The following is a 5,596-nucleotide window of genomic DNA, read 5'->3' as shown; positions in this document are numbered from 1 at the left end:
AACAGTCTTATTGAATATTGTTATAAGAACTCTCCTTCAGAATTATGGCATTCTGTGTTTTCTTGGATTCTGTATTTGATGTTTTGAATGCATTTATCACAAGACAAATTATATTGACTGTTTAGATGTTTTCTTTATTCTTTTCTTTTGGCAGTGCTCATAGCTTACTATTGGTTCAAGCACCCTCTCCACTATACTATCTCTCTAGTCGTACAAATCACTATTGTCTTGATGCTCTGACATTTATGATTTCTATGATTTGAAAAATATTGCCCATTCCAGGAATATCCAGTTATTAGAGAAAACAAAATGATGTGATTATGGCTTTCCTTTACAAATCAGCTATTCCTAAGTTATTGTCCCCAAATCTCCTTTTGTCTCTCACCCAGAAATACAGTATTTTTCTGCCCTAAATCACCCAGGAAGATTTTTTAAAAATCAATTAGAAACACCTAAATTGTCCTGAGTCATCCTGCCTTATTTCAACTACCCCGTTCTGACCTGCTTACCTTGACCTGCTCTTTATGCAGAAAACTCAATGGAGTTTCTGAGCTTAATTATCTCTTCACTCTTACCTTTTGTCTTCTGATTGAATTATGCTTGTAGCCTTGCAAGGCAAAACATGGCCCCTTATCTTGACAAACAGAAACATGTAGTACTGTAACACTGTCCTCCCCTTAGTCATCGATTTGCTGGAGTGGGAACCAGTAATGTCTCCTTTGTGAGACTTGTTGTTTACTGGTTTTGGTGTATCGAATACACCACAGGAAGCTTTCCGGGCTCTACTGTGTGTGTGGGATACTCTTTGTAGCTTGCTAAGCTCTCTGAGAGGGGTGGAGGAATCGAACCCAGGTCGACTGCTTGCAAGGCAAATGCTATACTATTGCTATACTATTGCTCTAGCCCAAACAGAATCATAATAGTATTATTTCAATGATATCCAGCTCCCGATGTTGCCACTCACTTGCCTTTGTAAGTCAATACCTGGGTACATATCTGTCAACTGGGAAGAAGGAATTATACCACAGACAGTTAAAGTTTAGTCCTACTCTGATCATACAGTTGATTGAAACTCAGATTATATGAATGCTATTTCCAAATAGATGGTCTTAAGGTTCTCCAAGTTCTAGTGTCGTACATTTGAGTAAGTGCATTATTTTATACTTTTTCTTTATCAAATAGATTATAGAAAATATAATGCTTGGAAGTCATGAAATAGTACAGTGGTTAGGGTGAATGTCTAGCATGTGCTGAACACAGGTTCAATTCCCAGCTTCATGGTCTTCCAAGCATCACCAGGTGCATATACCACTGGGCGTGTTCCTAGAACCCCTAGCTATACGCAGTCCAAGCAGCATTGCATTCTCAGATCATTGCATTGAACCATTCACTCAATTTGTCAAAAATATCCAGTGACAAGAGACCAGTAAGATAATAGTAGCTGGGAATGATCACGTTATACAAGAACTGAGTGTTAAAAGTAGGTAAAGGGGTATTCTTGATAACCTTTCAATATAAATATTCCAAACCACAATGCCCAAAAGAGGTGGGGGCAGGAGAAAGAGATGGGGGAGGGGAAGGGAGGGGAGGGGAGGGGAGGAGAAAGGAGGGGAGGGGAGAGGAGGGGAGAGGAGGGGAGAGGAGGGGAGGGGAGGGGAGGGGAGGGGAGGGGAGGGGAGGGGAGAGGAGAGGAGAGGAGAGGAGAGGAGAGGAGAGGAGAGGAGAGGAGAGGAGGAGAGAGACCTGCCATTGAAGCAGGTTGGGGGTAGGGTTGGAGGGTGATGGGACACTGGTGATGAGAAATGTACCCTGGTGGAGGGATGGGTGTTGGAGTTCTTTATAACCTAATCATGAGCAGCTTTGTAAGAGTCTATCTCAAAGTGATTTAATTAAAAAAGTAAAACAAAACAAAAATTTTAAAAAAATGAATATCAAGCGTGGAATTTAGTCCTTCTGACCACTATTTTTCGTTAGGTAAATTATGCTATGTATATGGAGCCTAGATCCTGTAATCATTATTTCTCAGTCAGTTGAATCAGTTTGCAAAACCTCATAGCTCTATCTTCATAAAGATCATATGTGCATTATATGATCTTTTTGCAACGTAGCCTATTTTAACCTCATAGAAAGAAAGCTTAAGGGAAAACTATAAACATATATATATATATCCAATTAACAAATTTTTAAGAATTATCATATAAAATGCTTTTTTGACTAAAACATATATTTACCCAAAGTATTTTTTGCTTGTTTGTATTTTGGGCCACACCTAGCAGCAAGTCTGACTTTGAGCTCAGGGATCACTCTTTAAGGGTTCAAGGTCCATATGGGGTTCTAGGAATCAAACCTGGTCCAACTGATTGCAAGGCAGACACCCTACCCACTGTGGTATTGCTCCTACCCCTACATAATGTTCTGGGGGGTAGGGGGTCGAGGGTGATGGGTGATAGAATCGAATCAACCACCAGGTGATGGCTCCTGGTTCATTGCTAGGGTCCAAGTATGCACTGGTTTGCATACTTGTGATGTCTGAAGCCATTTTTCAAAATTATTCTATGAATGTAAAAAAAATGCCCTAAAAGACTTGACTGGAAACAGAGCTAGCCATGATTTCTGGATATGTACATCATGTCCAGTACACAAGGCATTTTCTGGTAAATTCATTACTAACTTTTGTTAAATGCTCTGCCCAGAAGTCAGGCTAGTAGTGAAATGAGTCAGGGTTGATGGGAGTTATTTGCTTATTTGAAGTTTGCTTTTTTTTTTTTTTTTGTATTTTTTTGAGGAGAACTGCTTAAGTGATATCCAGGGAGGCCACTCCCCGTAATATTTGGCCAATTTGACTGGTGGTTCATTGTTAGGGTCCAAGGATGTAGTGTTGCTCATACCCGTGATGCTGAGGGTGACCTGAGTTACCTAAATGGTACACCCGGGCCTCCAGAGATTCATCCCACAGTGGTACAAGAGCCACCTGGTCAAGGTGGGGCTTACCGCTCTACTCCCTCCCTGACTTGAGGGAATTTTAAATAAGCTATTGAGCATTGCCTTTTCTGTCATTGCAGAGTGGCAATTGAGGGCAACAACAGCCAAAAATTTAAAAGAGATTATATCACAAGAAAAGGCTCATTTATGAGTTAGTTATCCTGAAAAAAAAAATGTGACTGGGGCACAGGGAAAGAGCAGATTGCTGAGTTGAGGCTTGTTAACAAGAATCTTCTATATAGACACAGGAGATCATGGCCCCCGACTAATGAATATTGTAGCAGGGAAATGGCATGACAGGTTCCTTCTTGTTTCAATTGAGCCTGTTTCTGCAAGAACAAAAGGTCAGCTGTGCTAAAGATATCGAGAGAAGCATAGTTCGGACATGCCTTTCTGTGCACCGGAGTTCGGTGGCTGCTGTGGAATTGATTTCTTACACCAAGGCCAGATGGTGGCAGAAGGAAAAGGCAGAATATGCCACTCTCATTACCAAGAAAGGGTCTGAACAAAATCACCCTCACCAGTTTTTAATGTCCTAAATTTTAATATATATTTGTATTTTTGATTTGGTTTTGTTTGGGGAGACTTCTCTTTGGCAGTGCCCAGGGCCTGCCCTTGACTCTGTGTTCAGGAATAATTTCTGGCAGCACTTAGAGAGTTATACGGGGTGCCAGGGAGTGAATCTGGGTCTGCCACATGCAAGGCAATTTCCTTACTTACTGTATTCTGGCCCCTTAAAAGATGTTCCTATGGTCCCTACCTGTGTGTGTGTGTGTGTGTGTGTGTGTGTGTGTGTGTGTGTGTGTGTTTATGCATAAAGGTACTGCAGCACTTGATAAATAGACTGGCTATAGAAGATGCAGTCTTTTAGTACTCAATTAGGTCATGGGAAGTCATTTAGTATTAATCTCTCATTTTAAAGAATAAATAGTCCTCAGTATGTTACATAACTCTCTATATTAATGTAACCTCAATTTTCTTGTAAATCTAAAATGAGTTTTTGATTTTCTGTTTGTTCCACTTTTCCTTTGAGTCAATGTCTTTGACTAGAAACTGCCATCATTTTTATTTTTAATAATTTTATTTAAAAACATTTATTCTTAAATAGTTTTATTTTTAATCATTTTATTTTTAATCTTTTAGTCTTTTTTTTTTAAATACTGATTAAGTCAAATTAAATTGGTCTCTGGGTCAGTTCATGCAAGGCAAACATCCTACCCATTGTACTAAATTTCCAACCCCCAATTTGACTGTTTTTTGTTTATTTTGGGGGTCACATCTTGTGCTGCTTAGGGATTATCCCAGTCTCTGTGTTCACAAATTACTTCTGGCAGGTTCCAGGGACACTATGGGATGTTGGGAATTGAATCCGGGTCAGGGTTGGCTCCATGCAAGGCAAGTGCCCTACTTTCTGTACTATCTCTCCAATCAGCCCCTATTTTGAGTTTATTTTGATCTAATTATTTCCACCCCATTGTGAAACTCATAAAACATTAGAATTATTTTCTGTAGAGGAAATTTAAAGATTAGCAGTTGTCATTTAGGATATTTGATGTTTTTCCTTCTCATTTCTAACTTTTTGGATTATACATACTTTTAAATAATTTCCTTCTCTCTCCCTCCCTCTCTCCCTCCCTCCCTCCCTCCCTCCCTCCCTCCCTTCCTTCCTTCCTTCCTTCCTTCCTTCCTTCCTTCCTTCCTTCCTTCCCCACTCCCCTCCTTTATTTTCTCCCTTGTTTCCTTCATTTTGCTTTAGGGAAATTTTAGGTTTATCAAAAGAAATTCATACGACATTAAAATTTCCCCTATTCTCTTTGCTCTGTCAAATGTACCGCCTTCTCCATGATGTAGTGTGTTATTTAATTGAATATTATCACCAAAGACCGTAGTTTGCATTTAGGTTCACTATTAGTACTGTATATTCTATTTAATGTACAGTGACATATTCATCACTAGTATATCACATTGATTATTTTCACTTCCTTAGAACTTCCCAAAGTTTTTTCTATTGATTTATGCTTCATCAGCCAAACTCTCACAACCACAGATTTTTAAATCATCTTTATAACTATGCCTGTTTTTCGGATACCTTTTTGTTGTAATCATAAAGAATGAAGCCTTTTTGTATTGGCTTCTTTAACTTAATAACATTTGCTAATAACTTTTGATTCCTTTATGATTTGAAGGTTCATTTTATTTTTTAGTGCTAAGTAGTAGTACCATTTTTGATATGCATGACAGTTTGCTTATACATTAGTTTCCTTACTCCCAAACACTGACAGGTATAAATACATTTTGTATAAACAGGAGATTTCCAACTACTACACCCATTTCAGGAAAAAAAAAGTGCCCTGTGCTACAGACACACCTAAAAATATACAATTTTTGTTTGCTGGTGGGATGGATTATACCTCTTAGTGCTTAGAATCTATTCTTGGCTCTGTTCTTAGGACTGATCCCTGGTGGTGCTCAGCAAATCATAATGCAGTTCTGCAGATGGATCCTGGGTTGATTATAAACAAGACATATGCCTTAACTTCTGTAGTAACCTCTAGTCCTTCAAAAGCTACCTTTTATCCCAAACCTGGCAGCCCTCAGGACTTACTTCTGGCTC

This window comes from Sorex fumeus, unplaced genomic scaffold (genome assembly GCF_029834395.1).
Source record: "Sorex fumeus unplaced genomic scaffold, SorFum_2.1 ptg000122l, whole genome shotgun sequence".
Taxonomy (NCBI): Eukaryota; Metazoa; Chordata; class Mammalia; order Eulipotyphla; family Soricidae; genus Sorex; species Sorex fumeus.
Note: the sequence above shows the minus strand (reverse complement) of the source record.